A 17,565-nucleotide genomic window follows, 5' to 3' on the forward strand; every position below is an offset into this window, starting at 1 on the left:
ACACTTTCCCTGTGAGAGTGATTGAGCACAGGTTATCCAGGGAGGTGGAAGATTCTCCATCCTAGGAGGTGTTGGAGAGTTGTCTGGGTGTGATCCTGGGTAACTGACTCTAGCTAACCCTGCCTGAGCTGGGTGACCTCCAGAGAGCTCTTCCAACTTCAAACACTCTGTGTGTACGTGTGTTATATGAATCTCACATTAAAATCAGTCAATAAATTTCCCAATGGTTCACATGGAAATGAGCTAAAGAAAGCCTCTCAAGGACTATACATGAGTGGCAAAAAATGGTGTGATTTGCCTTGCAAGAGTAAGGTGTTTGTCAAGCTTTTGGCACCTTTTACTGTCTTTAACCTACTTTCTCTGAACATAACTAACTAGTATTTCTGCATTTGTAACATGATTCCTCTAAATGGATAGTTGTTTCTGCCAAGAATCAAGCTTTTGATGTAAAAATTTGTAGCCTTTGGAAATATGGCGTTGGTTCTGATATAAATTGCAACTGTAAGATGCAGCTAAATATATGATGAAACCGAGGTATCTTGCCATAACCTGATTTTGTTTGATATTGCTTGATATTGCTGTAAGCTGCTTGGGGCAATATCTCTTATTTGCAACCAAGCTTAGGAAAGATGTATTATTTTTACTGTGGTGAATTTCAGGAAGTTTATCTAGGTGTTTTTAAAAGCTTCAGTTTTAGAATTGTTTACCTGGTGTTTAGAAGGACATAATTTCATAGTCTTGTTGTATTTGTCTTCATCTTAAACAGAAATCTTTGGGTCCTTGTGAACTGACGTGCCATATTTCATCTTGAGAAGAAGCCATTAGCAGAGCAGAGAGATGCTGTTGTGTGTCTATCATAGCATCTGACTCAGAAAAATGGGTGGGTCTGACAGAGATGGGATGGATCCATGCACAATTCCTTTTGGGAAACGCCACCTAACAAGAAGGGAGGTGATCAGTGAGCTCTTTTATCCAAATACAGAACTTAGCTGCCACCTCGTGATGACGTAGTTCCTCTAGGAGCTCAGTAGACCAACTAATTTTTCGTGACAAAATATTGTGGTCTAAATTGTCTGCAAATTTTGGAGTTACAGCACTGAGGGTAAATTTGATATTAATGTTTATCTGATTCAACACAAAGAATGTCTTTCTGTCTTTAAATAAAAATATGTTTCGACATGGCAAATATTTCTCTTAACATGGACGAGTAAAAAAATTCTTCCTTCATTTTTAGGTATTGTGTATGTAGAAATTCTCTTCTGAGGTAATAACAACACTCATAGTGCATTAATAAAGACATAAAACACAATGTCACACTAAATATGTCAAACTAGATGCAGGGACACTATCTGAAAATTGTCTCAAAACACCTAAATTCCTTCTGTTGCTACCGCTGCAGAAATAACAAAAGCACACTGCTAAGGCTACCTCTATTAATGAGACTTTTAAGAACACTAATAGGTAAATCTAAAGCTCTCAATGACAATACAAATTAATACTACAACTCTTCACAGTTCAGGATTATAAGTATTAACAAATGCCCTGTATTCTCATAGGTATAAGTATTTCTGAACATATTTATATATTCAAAGCTTCTATCCCTATGGAAAAATAAAATAAGTCAAAATATTTATCTGTCCCATTCCATTTAAGGTGGTATTATGTCAGCTCAGTGTGCCGAGATTAAGTCATATCACTTCAGTTATGGGTAAACTTTCAACTTTATATATATAGACACGCATAAAATATATCCCAATGTTGTATTTCTGTTGTTAAGAACTTAATTCTCTTGCTGTACACAGCATTATGATCTTGTTGCCTGCTTTACTTTTTTTCTGTTCTTAAAGATAGGAGAAAAAAGAGGAGGTTAATGTTAAAGGCCTTGGAAATCAAAACAGTATTAGAAAGACAAAATATTTAATGGTCTCACGTGCTTATGATATGGTAGATTAATGTAAATTTTATGCTGATATTATCAATTCATATAGTATTATGTTCATAATATGTCGTAGTGCTATACAAATTGAAAGCAATCTAGTTTATAAATATTGTTCGAATATCTGTGGTATTAAAATCAACATCATTGACCTAAACTTACTATCTCAAACTAAAATGAGTGCTCAATTAACTGCTATTTCAGATCATTGAATCTGAGGACTTGGGATTTTTTTATACAGCACTAGCAGTAGGGATAGTTTTGATCCTGTTTTCTCTCTGTGTAAGAACTTATGTATCAGGAAAAGAGAATTTCCATTTTCAAAAGAGTGTAGTCTCAGTCTAGTTCTGATCTCTCTCGAGTCATTAGTAACTTCTCTTCCAAAAGTATTTTGGTATTTTTCTTCTGTTATCAATTTCAGACTTTCTCAAGTTATGTTCTTATTTGGAAATAGGAATCTGGCTGATAATTTCACTGCAAAAGACTTTTTATTTGACTTTCTTTCAATACTCTTTTCCAAAACCCCTCATTTTTCATCTGCCATTTACACTTCTACTTTGTGCACTCTTGAGTTTTCCTGCTTTTATCAAGGTCAGCACTCAAAATGTCTTTTCTCTGAACTCCTAATTCTCCTAAACATTGCAAAACCTGGTAGTTTGGCTCTCAGGATCAGCAGCTTTTCCCTGAGAATGCTGAGCAAGATAATGCAGTAGGACATACACGATTACTTCTTGATAATTTTATTGAAGTGAGAGAAAGCAGTATATTCCACTGCAAAATGACAAGGTTATTATGGGTGCTTTTAAAAATTTTTTTCCTGAGCTTTTTAGACCACAAATAGTTTTAAATTACAGCTTCTCCTAACCTCTGCAGAAAAATTTGATGCCTAGATGGAGATTGAAATATATTGTGAGGACTGTCAGCCAGTGTGTGATGTCCTCAGACCACCACCCACATACTCCATCCATCTGCAAAAGTCTGAGAAAGCTCAAAAGCACACAGATGTACACAAACTATTTCAATCATTTTCTTTGGCTGTCTTTATTTCTGCTGGGGTTGTTTAAGCAGCGCACCAGCAGCAGTGAATCAGGAAAGAGCAAAGGGGAAACCAGTAATGAGATACAGCAAGAAAACCCACAATCAGCACCAGCTGTTGCCCAATTAAACTCAACATTTCACAGGTGTTCACAAGAGGATACACACTTTTGCCTACGCCAGGGTATCTTTCCAAATAACTCTTATGAGAACAATAAAAAATGAATTTTATTTCATTGACCATTTTACATATTTTTAATGCTTTAAATTTTTTTTTATGTCAATAGTAGCAATTTTATAAACTAAACATTTCTCTCCATTTTTGACATCTTAATCAAATGCAAAAAATGTCAGAGCTAGTAGTTGAAGTGTCTTGGCTCTTGTCAGCTATATTCTCTTTTCTGCTTGCATTCTCAGTTAAAATATTTCTAAGCAGGCTTTATGACCACTGCCTTGTATTTATAAGCCTATCTAGATGGACATAAGGGCACTGAATGAATGTGACTTAAATGAATATGATTACCTATGTCCAGACGCAACTTGATTTTTGAAACAGGAAATTCATGAACAGTACAATCCTGTCAGACCTCTGCAGGTGGGCATTACTGATGATTTAGCAAATATGCATTGATGCTGCTTAGTGATACACTTATTTTGTGATTACACAAGGTCTCCAGGGCTGGCATTTTAATAGTCTTAGTTATCTTCTTAAAGCATGAAAATCAACAGCAAGGATCAGAAAGAAATCTCATAGCTGTGATTTATTCTATTAATTTCTTCTCAGCAAAACCTGCAAAGTATGTTAATTTGACTGTGGGTAGACACTGATTTGAGGGTCATAATATAAAGTTATGGGCTTTAAAATGATGGGGTTTACACTTGGGTCACATGGTTGTATATTCACTATTGTGCATTTTTAAAGCAAAACTAACTTAAAGATGAAATTATGATTTCCTTCCTTTTGAAGTCCAAAATTACCTTACAAAGTTCCGTGTCAATTACAGTGTGTTGCCTGTCAGCTGGGTGTTTAGGCCATGGCTGGGATATTGGCAGGCCCAGGGGAGCCTTACCTCTGTCGTGTAAATGAGATGCATATGATGTCAGTGGTCTAAAGGTTAAACTTGAGCTACAATGCAACAGGGACCAGTCCTCAGATTTAACCTACAGGGAAATATTTATGATGTTCCCTGCCTCCAATTTATTTAAATAACACTTAATAATACTAGTTTGCTCTCAACCAAAGTAATGCCTTTCATGCAAAGATTCAAAGTACTTTCTGCATAGGAATTAATTTTCACCACACCCTAATGAGAAAGACAAGCAGTAATTTACCTGTTTGCAATTTCTCTTTATTAAACTTACATTTAGTCTAATATTAAGAGCTTTAAAAGAGGATGAGAGTTTGTATTTTTATATTCTAAGTTTCACTAGTTCTGAACTGGGTATAATCCTGATATGCCTTTGCATCTGGAAATTAGGATGAGTCTTTTCTAGGAATAACCAGAAAAAAACACTTTGAGGCAGAATTGACAGAAAGAAAAAAAGCAATAATGAAATACATGATAAAATGGAGCAGAAGCATTCAGGGCTTAGATGCTTGTAGTTTCTTTTCCCTTTTTTTTTTTTTTTTACTTTCAGAATAAATGCCTTTTGAAGCCTTTCCATGCTGAGCTTCAGAAGTAGCTCAGTTTTCAGATATGCTTTTCAGTAAAAATATTAATATAATTCAAAACATTTCAAAAATACAGTACTGGATATTTAAAATCCTGGTGTGATACGTGCAGAGCACAGAGTAGTAACAGTAGGCTAGCAAAAGTGCAACCTCTTTGCAAAGGTGAAAGAACAACCTTCACAGTTTAGGGGAAAATTATTGTGGCTTCTTGTCACTTTTTCTTTCTTTTTTTCTCTCTCATTTTTTGCCTCTAGTCACAGTGGGGTATTATCTGTTCTCAGATTGGAGACATAAATTTGGCCTGTATTACATGTATACAAAACCCATTCATGTAGGGGGTTGGTATTCCCAAGTGAAATACTTTTCCTTGAGCAGAAAGTCAGCATGCTTACTGTCAATGTGAGGTTGATCCCTGTGTGGGGTTTTGAGGTAAAATGCAATTTCCTGAAACAACTGCTATGCAGCCCCTCAGAAGGATTATTGTACCCTCTTGCCCAAGTGATACCAGTTACTACTCCTCTGCTCGGTCAGGAAGAAAGCAGGACTCACTAGACACGATTTTTAAAATTTTATCCCTGCTTATGAACAAACTTCATCCCTTGTCTATTGTGTATTTCATCAGTCTACCCTGAGCTATTCTGTAGCTGCTACACATTCCAGATGAATCACAGGTTTGATGGTTATAGCTGTGATTGCTATTCTCTGAATTAAAGGAGATTTAAGGAAGGTTCTGTTGCCAGGAAAGGAGGGGTTTGGTGTTGAAACAAAGAAGAAAAATGTTGAGACTTGTTTATTCAAACGAAATAAAATTTCCCACATCTCTGGATTCTAGTTCACCAGTGATTCATGGTATTATAATAAAGTCATTTTCTATACATATGCACAACACACAAACTGGACCAGCAGTAGTGTGGTAATCCCCTCTTGGCTTTTCTGCTGATGAAGGAGGAGGATGGTGTACAAGGCAATGGTTTCAAATTTGCTGAGAACCGGACCAGAGAACACAGAAAGGACATGTAGTGGAAAAAAGGGCTGTGGGTAGGAGAATATCTGACCCAGCAACAGAAGCAAATTGTGCTACAGTCTCAGCTGGGTTGCTCGTTACACAGTTTTTCTCCATTGGTTAGTTCTTCCTATCCATGATTTGGAGCATTAATTGTTTCTGTTCTTTCATGTTAAGCATTTTTTTTCTTTTTTTTTTTTCTCTGTTTTCTTACCTTTGTATGGGAATAAAGCCCATCAATGACTAGTGAACAGCTTTGCTGAATTCCTGGTGGATTACTGTTTTTAATAGGAATATGCATTGGAATTGGCTAAAATTTGTGCCAGTGAAGAGACCCTGACCATGTCTCACATCCCATCCAAGCTTCCTGTTTCCCCTTCAGGTACCCTGCATAGGAGAGAGCTTCTCCTGATAGTCCTATGATGAATTTAGTTAAAATGTCCAAGAGAGCCTACACAGATGGGCAGGACCAAAGGTTTTATGTAAAAATTGACTGTGCCCTAAAAGATGTTCTCCTGCTTCATGAAGTGTCAGGTTTTATTCAGACCTCATTGGCAGAAATTCTTTATAGCCTGTGGTAGAAGACAACTAATGATCATAACTAATGATCCCTTCTGGCTTTAAAAATATGTGAATTTAATACGCTGAGGTTGGATACACCTGAACAGATCCTTTAGCATGATCCTGGTCCCAAGAAGCATCAGTTACTGCTAAGTGCTTTCTTGTGCTTTTGGTTTTATTCTTTCTTCCTCTTAATTGTTTCTTAGAAGTCTGAAAAAACCCATTTAATTCCCTGCTGTTTATTTCCTTTTCGATTTGGCAGGCATTCAGTTTTTTCTTCCATTTGTTTGCACACACGTATGCAGAGCTACAAGCACCCACACAAACTAACGTCACTTAAAATGGTGAAATGAGATTACCATAAGTAATACAGTTGCTCTTTCTTAATACAATTGTAGATGCAAAGGTTACTAAACTGAAGTGTTAAATGCAGGAATTACACGTCATTGGCAGCTGGAATCAGATTTTTGCTTTTTTATTTTATTTTCCTCATGAAGAACATACACATGGTGATCAAATTAGTCTCCCTGGTATGGCTAAGTGTCAGTCAATTACAGAGAGTTAGTCCTTCCTTTGCTGTCAGGTTAGGAATGTGGTGATTATCCAAGTGTCGTCTCCGCAGGCTCCGAGTAGCTGGAGGCATAGAAATCTTCTAAACTGGATGGCTGTTTCATGCAAAACTGATGCAAAACTTTTGGTCTCTTTTGTGCTCAGCTGCAAGATCTTGCATTTGCCTATTACTCCTTGTGAGCCTCAAATAGTAGGAGTAAGACTGTACTTTGTGCATTCAAAATAGTATGAAAGTGTGGCGGGTTTTCTTCTTTTTTTTTTTTTTGCCTTTTTATATTCCAATCCTTCGGTTCTCACAGTGACTCTGCACTCATTTGCTTTAATATGAGCAGTTCTGTAGAGTACAGATCCCCAGATCTGTAGTCCTTAGTTGTGAAAGACTTGTGTTTCATATAGGCAAATAGTTAATTCAATTGCATTGCTTTTCAGTGTTCTTTCTGTTTTGTTCCTGAGTGTGTTTACTATGAAAATATATGAAACTTACTGCATGAGGTAAGCCATTAAGAGCAAAGCCTATTCCCTTCCATCCTCTTTGCGTGTGTTTGGAATGAATGTTGCCATACTCAATTCAGAAATTGGAGCATGGACTGACTCTTCATAACTGCATATAAAGGCAGCGGTGTTATGCTCTTCTGAACACTATAATAAATCTCTCTTCCCCATTTACAGGTTTAAGATTTTAGGTGCTTTTAGATATCCAATGGCCAAGACTATCCTCAGGTCCTAGCCCATTCTGCTTCTTGATGTCCACGGGATAATTGGATGACTCATTTAAATGAGAATCAGATGCTATTAGCTTGTTGTTCTAATGGAACCCCTTGCACAGGAAAGGTTAAGCTGTGGAAATTTTTCTATGTTTGAAGATTTCATTTTTACAAGACTGATTTTTACAAAGGGAATAATGGTGTCCTTTATGCTTCTTTTCATCTTCACAGCTAAAAGCAATTGAATTCATCTGCAAATTAACTATAATTCAAGAACTTTATGTAAATCTTTCATAGGCTTTGTAGCTTGTGCTGAGCAAAAAAGTAAAACGTATATAATAATGCATATGTATATGCATGTTTAAAAATAGTTCTGTAAGATGACAGGGAAACTCAGTGGCTGTATTTCTCAACATCTTTTGTAGAAGTTCCTGCTGTCATACGCTCCAGCATGAGTGAGGATCTTCCTAGCAAGCCTCAAGTACAGTGAGCTGGCAAAATGTCTCTGGAATCCAGTGAAGGTCTTCTAGTTCTGATGGGTCAGAACTAGAGACAGAAGTATGTGAGAGAGTACCTGGCTGTGATTTACAGCGCCTTTCTCCCCAGCTGGCAATGATTCATACATATGTAATGTTTATGGTTTGGTCTGCCTGTGTTTAAAAAGTGAAACAATTTCTGGGAAAATAGATTAATGCTGGCGTTGTTGTCTATATCTCACATAATTCCTTTAAGTATATTTGGGTTTTTTGTGTCTAATTTGATGCATTAGCAGCAGAAATAACAAAGGTGAGATCCTTGATCTTTATTTAGACTACAGCAGCTTTCAGAAAGCACTTATAGACACAACTTTAATGCAAATAGAATGATAAAGGTAATATTATGGGAAAGCTTGCTGCTTTCTGAACACTGCCAAAAGATGCCAGCTAACCCCAGCTACTTTTGCCCCAGCAAATTTATTTTTATAGATCACTTACACTGACAAACAGAAGCATACTTCACTAAGACATTTATCTGGGCTGTATCGTAGTTACAGTTCCTTATGAATGACTCAGCTTCACACCAGTGTAACAGTGGGATAAGAACTTCAGATCTCTGAAATCCTTATGAAAAGTAAGAAATACAAGCTCACTTGGCTTATTATTTTGTTACAAATTCAGGCCAGATTTTAATCAGGGTTCACATAGAGTCATGACTTCTTCCAGTGAAACTTTCATGGTTTGGGGTTCTGCATCAAAACTGAAGATAATTGAGGTGCAGGAACATCTGAATAATGATTTTTCTGTGTGTTCTTAATCCATGCTTCATTTTTGTTCCATCATACAGTCATGGATTAGCTGCAAATGTGAGATTTTAAACTTTATATATTTATCTATGCGAGTGAGATGAGTAAAAGTGCTTCTTAATTCCTCACAGTACAGTGATGGTGATGAAAGGTATATAGGTATATTTGAATTTTGATTTTATGTTATTTCAGCTATCAATTATGGATTAAGAGTTGATTATTCTTATGGGGAAAAAATGTTGATTTAACAAAGAACAAAAATGAAGTAAAATGATGCCATTTTAATTTTCAAATTAAGGTATTCAAATTTCTCTTCAAAGAGAATGAAGACTCTTTGACTCTTCAAAGTCTTAAAAATATAATTTTATATAACAGAGTAGGTGTGTCATATCTCACACATTGATGAATACTTTCCACCTGTCAATTATGTTTTACTTTTTTAATCTCTTTTTCTATTGTTTTTTTCTATTGGTTGAATAGGTGCCTAAAAATTTTACAGTCTTCTTTATTCATTCTTTGAGTGAAAGGATTAATGTGTCAACACTACTTATGTAAGTACAAGGAAGACTGGGCCTCTATTACATGTTTTTTTCTTTATACAGTAGCAGGGGATTGTAATGACTTCAATATATTTGAACATGTGTCTATTAGTATTTAATGCTTGTAAACAAATTGCTTCTCTGTGAAGAAAAGACAGTAAAGGTTCAAGCATGACTTTTAATCGCTGGATTATTCTGTTTGTAGAAATGCATGTAACCAAAATCCTTACAGCGTGCTGCAAGTGTAAAATCCTGATGCCTCTGTGGTAGCTGGTGCACTTTTGCTTTTTTAATTGTGCCTCTGTCACAGAGTGCAGGCAGAATGTGGGACTGAAGTGATAATTAAAGTGGCCAGCCCATTATAGTTCACTGGGTATCTGCCTTTCATGTATTATTTTCCCTCCAAAGCATGAGGAGACCAAATGGCAGAACCACTTAGACATGTCAATGTGGCGTAGAGCAATAACATCCTAAATGAGCTGGCTGGGAGTCTAGACACTGCAGCCTGGCATCAGTGCAGTGCCCTGCCTTGGGATGTGGATCCTGCCCCTGGGAGCTTGTGAACCCCCACAAACCCCAGATAATGTGGCTGGACCTCTGTCAGCCTCCAGAGAGCATCCTCAGGACTGGCAGGAGTAACCTGAACTGGCACTGCAATTTGTTAATAGGCATATCCCAACCAAAAAACCATAATGTATTTCTGATTTGCTTCTCTGTTAGAAAGTAAAATCTCTTGTTCTGCATAGTACCATTTTTGGAAATGTCTGAGACACAACTATATCTGTGATTATCCATTTTTTTCCTGTGTTTATTTTCAGAAAATCTCAGGAGCCCTGTCAGCCAAGTCTTTCCACCCTACTGAAAAGTATAAACCCAAGTAAAGAGGAGACAAAACACTGTAGAGAACCAACCCTACTTTGTATTGATGTATTGATAATTTTTAAAGTTTTATGCCACAAAATATAACCGTACTTTTAAAAATTGAATAATTTGACCTTATGGTCATCTTTTCGGCATGAAATATGGCTTATTAAAAAAAAAAAAAATTAAGTAACTGGAGGCAGAGCTGCTGACTTTACCAGAAAACTACTGTGCTAATAAGACCCCTCAAAACCTGTCCTTCCTGAATCAGACTGAAAAGAGCAGGGAAGCTGAAGGAAGGGTATGAGGAAACAGGAAAACAAAGGAAGAGGAGATATTTGTGCTTAGTATCTGTAGGATCACGATTTTTAAAAGAATCTCCATTTACTATACACACAGCACTTGTATCATGGTTAAGGACACTGATAAAAATGTCCAGCAGACCCCCTGGTACTGGCTGGGTTAGGCACAGACCTGAGGTATCCTTGGCCCATGAGGAGAAATAACAGCACCAGTGTACTTTCAGGACTTGTACCATGTCCATTTCTTTGGTGGCAGGAGGAGATTCAGAAAATAACAAGAGAGAGAGGAGTCAATCAAAGAAAAATTATTTGTGGCAACCCCACCTAAAGACAAAACAATTTGCTGTAGATGTGAGGAGTGGCTGTTTTTACTGCTGGTGGAGCGTATGTGTATGGTTAAGTGAATGTTTAAACATAATACTGGGACTTGAGGGAAAGTGTTATTTACTGTATGAGTGAAGGGCTCACTGGACAGTGGGGCACAAAAATAGAGAAGCTGTGGAGGGCTGAGCTGCAACCATCGTAAGAGGCACCTGAGGCAAGGAAGGGCAGAAGGTAGGTACTTGTCACTGAAAGCATAACCTTATTCATCTTTCCTCCTGCTCCCAGCTGCTTTATCCTTCCTCTCTACCTGTCCTATTGGATCATGCATGAGCTGGGAACAAAGAAATTGTTTTTGAAATGCCTAGAAGATACTTTAAGAGCAGATACTGGCAGCATGAGGCCATTCTCCCCTGTCATGCACTGAATCTTCCAAGGCACCATCTAGACAGTGAGGAAAAACTTCCAAATCAGTCAGTAAAAGTTTAGTATGCTCTGAAAGCCTGATAGGATAAAAGCATGCAAGTAGAATTTGTTACTTTCAAAAAAGAAAAAGTATTCATGCTAGCAAACACCTGAGCATTGAAATGAAAAATTAACTAACTGCTTAAACTACATGAGTTTGCAGAAGTAATTTCAGTAAATATATTGGAATAAGATTTTCTCACACTGTAAATACGATTTGGTAAAAAATAGAAAATTTCTCAAACTTAGGAATCTTCAGTTGGAACAGGTAATCTAACTAACTACGGGGCAGAATTCGAGAGAAACTTCTGGTTTATCTGGCACAATCACCCTTTACCTACTGTCATAATTTCATTGCTATATAAAACAAGCCTCTTGTGATTTTTAGTCTGGGGGAAACAAGCTCAGTTTTATTTTACTGGTGAAGAACCCTTTTTAATCTTGCTTTTGAATAAGGTCTGAGAATAACACCACTGTGAAGGGACTGCTAATCTGTGATCCTACAGTCTCAGACAACTCAGTTGTGCCAGGCTTCCTATGATCTTTGAGTGCATTGCTACTCTAACCACATGTGCTCTTGTATATGTCATTCACTGATAGCGAAGTTTATCTAGCTCCTTAATAAATAACTGCACCCCAGGTATAAAAGAATATTTAAATACATTCTAATAGCATATCTGTGGACATAATACTCAAAATCTCACATATTCCAGGAATTACGTTTCGTAACTTCAATTTTTTTGTGGCTTTCCTGCCTGTCTGAGAAAGGAGAGACCAGTCTTGCTAGAGCAGTAGTTTAGATCAGTGCAGACATCCTAACACAGACACAATTATGCTAGAATTAAAGAGATTTTATAACTTAAAGGAAGTGCAGTGCAAATCCCACTAAAAATGCATTACATCTTGTAGAAATAGGTAAGAATGTGAGGAAAATGGCTAAACCCTCATTTGTACCTGAAGAAGAAAGGTAAGAAGCAGAAAGTATGGTGAAAAAAGTAGGAACCCAGGAGAAAAAAAGACCTTAAGAGGAGAGAAAAGTTAAGCATCTTCTAAAAATTTCCCAGAGGCCCATCATGGCCCAGTCCAGCAGTTCCTACTGCTCTGCCTCCTCTTCCTACAGGAAATCAGCTGCTCTGCTACTGCTGCAGGTTTGTATTTCCCCTCTAACTTGGGGGAAGCAACTGCCTTAGGACGGTTCTGTTGAGAGGAACTCAGGAATGGCTGCTAGGCACAAAGGATTCAATTAAATCTAAGAAAGTGTTTGTTTCAAATGCTGGGAGGCACTAATGGATAATCGAACTTGGTACTGCTCTGGTTTTGGAAAACTGGAAAAATCAGGAAGTGATGGTTTGCGTGTGAGGCAGCATGTGGAGCCTATTCAAAAGTGCCCAAAATTTGCAACCCTTTGTCAGACAGTTTAAATGTTTGTAGAAAGTGAGCATCAACATGCACTATAAACACAAGAAAAGATGCTTGGCTTACTTTCCCTTAGGTAAGTATTTCTGTATGTTTTTTAACTTTTCCCCCAATTATGGTAACAGTGGACTGGATTTATGAACATAAATGCAAGGGAAATGCTACCTTAAAGTATGTGCAGACTTCTGTAGGTCTGAGGAGTTTATGGGGTGTAACTCCATCACCACATAATGATAAATTATTTAGACAATTCTACAGAGAATATGGATCACTACTGTGGTCTTTCATTTACTGAGTATCCCAAAGGTGAGAGCTGTCAATGCAAAATGCAGTAAAATGATGAAAATGTAAGGATTGAAACTGCAGTTTTACCAATCAGTGAATCAATCCACCCTTTATTCTTAGAGAATATTATACCAGCTGTTTTCTAAAATAGCAGTGGTTATTACCCAGATCTAGATTTTTTCCCCCTAGGGATTCCAAATACAGTCTTGTAAAGTGAAAAAAGAGGATATTCAAAGCACAGCCAACTTTGAATTTTTAAAGGCAAGAATGTGTCTCATTGCCTAAAACTACTTTGAAAACAAATCCAAATCCCAGCACGAGAGAGATGGACTATTTTGGCTTCCTTACCTATGTATTCCTCTGTCTGGTTAGCAACTCACCGTGAGAAGATCTTTTGGCCAGGTTACTGAATAGTACCTGCGTTCCCTACTTTCAAAGATACAGCCGTAAAAACACATCTCCTTTATCATGTATTCTGGTTTACAAGGGGATTGGATCTGCCAATTACCCCCTCCACATTGCCCACAACTTTATCATTACTGATCAGATGCAGACACATGGCTGTTTATCTTCACATCAATTCTGTTTTTACTTCTTGGCATATAGTAGATTCTTATGATGCTGATCTGGCAATGAAAGCAACAAACTGAGCACTGTAGTTGGCAAAGTCCACGAAGTTGACAGGGAGAGATGCCAAGAAGAGCATATTTTACTGCTTAAGATCATCCTCTTCTTTTCAGAGCTCCTGGAAAAATAATGTTTGGAGTATTTTCTTAAGTCTTATTAGATTTAGGAAGTTAATTTGTCTGTTTTGTTCACATGATCAGAAAACTACTGGCAGCAAAGAGCAAAGAATCATTAACACCGCTTTTGTCAGGAAAGTGGTAGGGAAATGCAAGAAGCAGTTTGCCCTGTGTGTGCTGGTTTGCAAAAATCTCAAATATTATATGAAGTTAGTATGCTTGAGTTTAAAATGGCCACTGCATGTCATTTTGTAGCTGGCCCTGTACATAATCCTTTCATTCTTCAGCCCTTTGTTGCTTTTGCTGTGCCGGGATTACTGCTGATGGTTCCGTGGGTGTTGCTAATTGCAGGCTCCACATTTGCTTCTTTTGATCTACTCCTACCCATGGCTCTGGCTGACACTGGTAAAATAACGAAGGAGCCACTCTGCTGGGTGTGCTCAGTGGACAACTTTTGAAGCTTGTAAGCACCTGCCTGGCAGCTGCTGCTACTCCAAGTAAAAGATACAGGATCACGACTAGTTCTGTGGTATTCCTTCTGAGAAAATAGACTGCATATGCTGATGAAAGGGAAGGCAGTAGGAGGAGAGCTAGTCAAAGAACACACTTACGATTAAATTACAGTTTTAATTTTTAATATGGCTTTATTTAAGATAATGAAAATTCAGAAATCTTTTTAAAAAATGCCTGAAGATGAAGCTCATTGCTGTTGACCTCATGTCATGAAACTGTCAATCAACTAGAGGAAGACATTCACCCATCATAGAAAAAGAAGACAGAAATAATACATGGATTTTTAAATAAATCACCAGAAATTTGTATGTTCTTGTAACTTGGAGATGGATTGGAGAGAAGCAGTAGGTTGTTGGTACTATTGTTTTTTCTGTACATTCAAGAAGAAATACCACTCAGCTTTAAATAAGACACAACCGTGCTAACAAAGGAGCTATGTAAACATCCTTAAGGAAAGCTCTTCCTGTATTTCCCACTTACAGCAGGTGGAGAGGGGTGAGAACAGGTCATCCAATCTGGAAGTTACTTGTTTTAAAACCTAATACATTCCAATCTGATGCACTGAAAGGACCTAAAAGCTGAGTTGATATATGGAATTTTTTAAAGTGAAAAGCCTAGATATAAAACTGGATTATAGCAGAAAAATATATACAACCAGCTGTGGATTTATGAAATAGTTAAGTAAAAAGACCTCTGATAGACATATAGGTTACTCTAGCAGTACTGGGTTCACACTTAATCTGCTTTTCACATATGTTTTAAAAAATCTTCAATTATCTGGAAAAATCTGCTTTCATAAACTCCATAATTTATCAGGGATTAAAAGAACAGTGTTTTGACAACATAGCTGCTTCAAGTGCAACTCATTATTTGTACATCATTAATCCAGATTGAATAACACCCAAGTTTGCTGACCCTGGTAAATGTATCCTTGTTGTTTACATTTGTGCAAATGATACTTTTACTATTCATGTTGAAGTTCAGGGCTGTCTTATGTCAAGTAAGTATGTTTTGGAAACTGCTTTTTTCTGTGTCTTGTAAGACTCAAGATTTCATTGCTTTTCAGAACAATTATGTTTGAAGGAAAATCAATGAGTGTGATACAACAGATTTCTGAAAACAAAAATGCAAATGCAAATGCAAAATGAAGTGGCTGCTTATCCTAGAATTACAGGTCTCTAGGAGACAGAGGGGTGATATGACATTATTTGCTCAACTGACTTACTAAATAAAAGATAGAGGGAAAAATTTTCTTCTAGATTATTGTTTTCTTTGAAGCCAGCATTTGACAGGAGATTATGAACTTCTCACATTATTGTTTAAAGAGATCTCATTTTCATTTCTTAAAGAAACTTGAAACTAACAGGCAGAAAGTGGCTTTTTCAACTTCAAGCTTTTGCCAGTTACCACTTTTAAAAATTCCTTAGAAAATAGATTTTCACCAGAAGGATTACCAAGATAAATTCTTGAAGAATTGCTTATGATTTCAGCATTTAAAATTTTAAAGTTTCAGTTTAAGAGTCCAGAAAAGCTTGTCAAAGTTAAGTTTTCAACAATCATGGAATGTTATTTAGTACCTTGAGTTAAACATAAAGAAACTGGAGAATTAAAACTAAGTAGTTATATTTGCCCATACAACTCCTAATTTATATTTATGTGGTGTTTATTCCCTTTTATTTTATTCTGTAAGGAAATAAGTGCAACAGATGCACTGTTTTATCACATGAGATGTAAGTGTAAAATATGTTAAGAAAATTGTGTCAATTAATACTCAGTCTCAGCTGACAGATGGTTTCTTCACTGCTTCATCTTTCAGCAATTTTACTGTGAATCCAAATGGATAATGTAGTTTGAGACAACAATTTTGTTGGATACTAGGAAGACAGAGTTATTTCTATTATACTTGAAAGTGTTTTAGTTTCCAGTGAAAAATAGAGACTTAAGCAATATTCCATATAACTTCTGGTTACCAAACCCCCTGAAATCCACTGTTCTCCAAATTGGCAATATCATCCACAAAGGTTGATACAGCAGGGATCCAATTTTATAGTATCTATTTTCCCTGGATATTCATTTAGTTGCCCCGTTCTTTCCTAATGTTTCCTGCAGAGCTCTCTGTGATTTTCAATATCCTGCTGGCACTATTTCTTCATATATGGCATACAAAATTTTAGATACTAAACATTTCCAAAAGATCAAATCAACTTGTCTAACATATCATACCTGCTGCTGCTTTTAGTGTGAGTGATGTGTCTGTGTTTTGTGATTTTAGAGACATTTATAAGTATGCTTTTTAGCTCTGGCATCCCAAAGACTGTATTCAGACAGCAACACAAAGGCTAGATGGAAGAAAGTGAAGAGTGCTGCCCTACAGGTTGTTGTCTTTACAGTTTCTTGTGTGATATGGAGAAATGAAAACATATTCCCACTTATGAGTTATAATGCAGTACAAGCAAGGCTTAAGGCTCTCCTTTCTTCCTGTGAGAGAAATCAACCCCTGGCTGAAACATGCTGTGTAGGATCCCCTCTGTTGATGGATAGCCAGGCAATTCCTCTACCACAAACATGTTGAACTAACTTGAGGCAGGAGCAGAGGTGTCTGGAGGATGGTGTTCTCTCACTAGATGTCATAGAAGAGGCAGTTGCAGAGAGCATGGAATCAAAGTACTACAGAATGGTTTAGGCTGGAAGAGATCCCCCAGGATCATCGAATCCAGCCTTTGACTGACAATCACCTTGTTAACCACTTCCACTTTCTTGAACACCTCCAAGGATGGTGACTCCACCACCTTTCTGGGCAGGCCATTCCAATGCTTAACAACCCTTTTAGTGAGAAAATTCTTCCTGATGTCCAACCCAAACCAGCCCTGGTGCATTTTGGGACTGTTTCCTCTTGTCCTGTCACTTGTTACCATGAGAGAAGAGGTCAATCCTCACCTCATTCCAACCTTCCCTCAGGTAGCTGTAGAGAGCAACAAGGTCTCCCCTGAGTTTCCTCTTCTTCAGGCTGAACAACCCCAGCTCCCTCAGCTGCTCCTCATCAGACTTGTGCTCCAGACCCTCCCCCAGTTCTGTTGTCCTTCCCTGGACATGATTCCAGCGCCTCAATATCTTTCTTGCAGTGAGTGGCCCAGAACTGGACACAGGATTTGAAGTGTGGCCTCACCAGTGCTGAGTACAGAGAGACAGCAACTGCCCTGGTCCTGCTGGCTACACTATTGATGATACAGGCCAGGTGCCCTTGACATTTTTGGCCAGCTGGGCACAGCTGGCTCATGGTCAGCTGCTGGTCACCAACACCCCCAGGTCCTTTTCCACCAGGCAGCTTTCCAGGCACTCTGTCCCCCAGCCTGTAGT

At 37.6% G+C, this 17,565-nt stretch overlaps 1 long non-coding RNA gene across 1 annotated transcript in view; it reads left to right on the forward strand.

The window, feature by feature from the left end:
* The window catches only part of LOC109145492, a 43,596-nt gene extending 26,591 nt beyond the window's left edge, over nucleotides 1-17,005 (forward strand). Inside the window, exons 2-4 of the long non-coding RNA XR_002046879.2 lie at nucleotides 7,907-8,039; nucleotides 9,244-9,314; nucleotides 10,121-17,005. This is a non-coding gene — a long non-coding RNA (uncharacterized LOC109145492). The remainder of the gene's footprint in view (nucleotides 1-7,906; nucleotides 8,040-9,243; nucleotides 9,315-10,120) is intronic.
* The last annotated feature ends 560 nt before the right edge of the window (nucleotides 17,006-17,565 follow it).

The sequence above is a fragment of the Corvus cornix genome, chromosome Z (genome assembly GCF_000738735.6).
Source record: "Corvus cornix cornix isolate S_Up_H32 chromosome Z, ASM73873v5, whole genome shotgun sequence".
In the NCBI taxonomy this organism is placed as follows: Eukaryota; Metazoa; Chordata; class Aves; order Passeriformes; family Corvidae; genus Corvus; species Corvus cornix.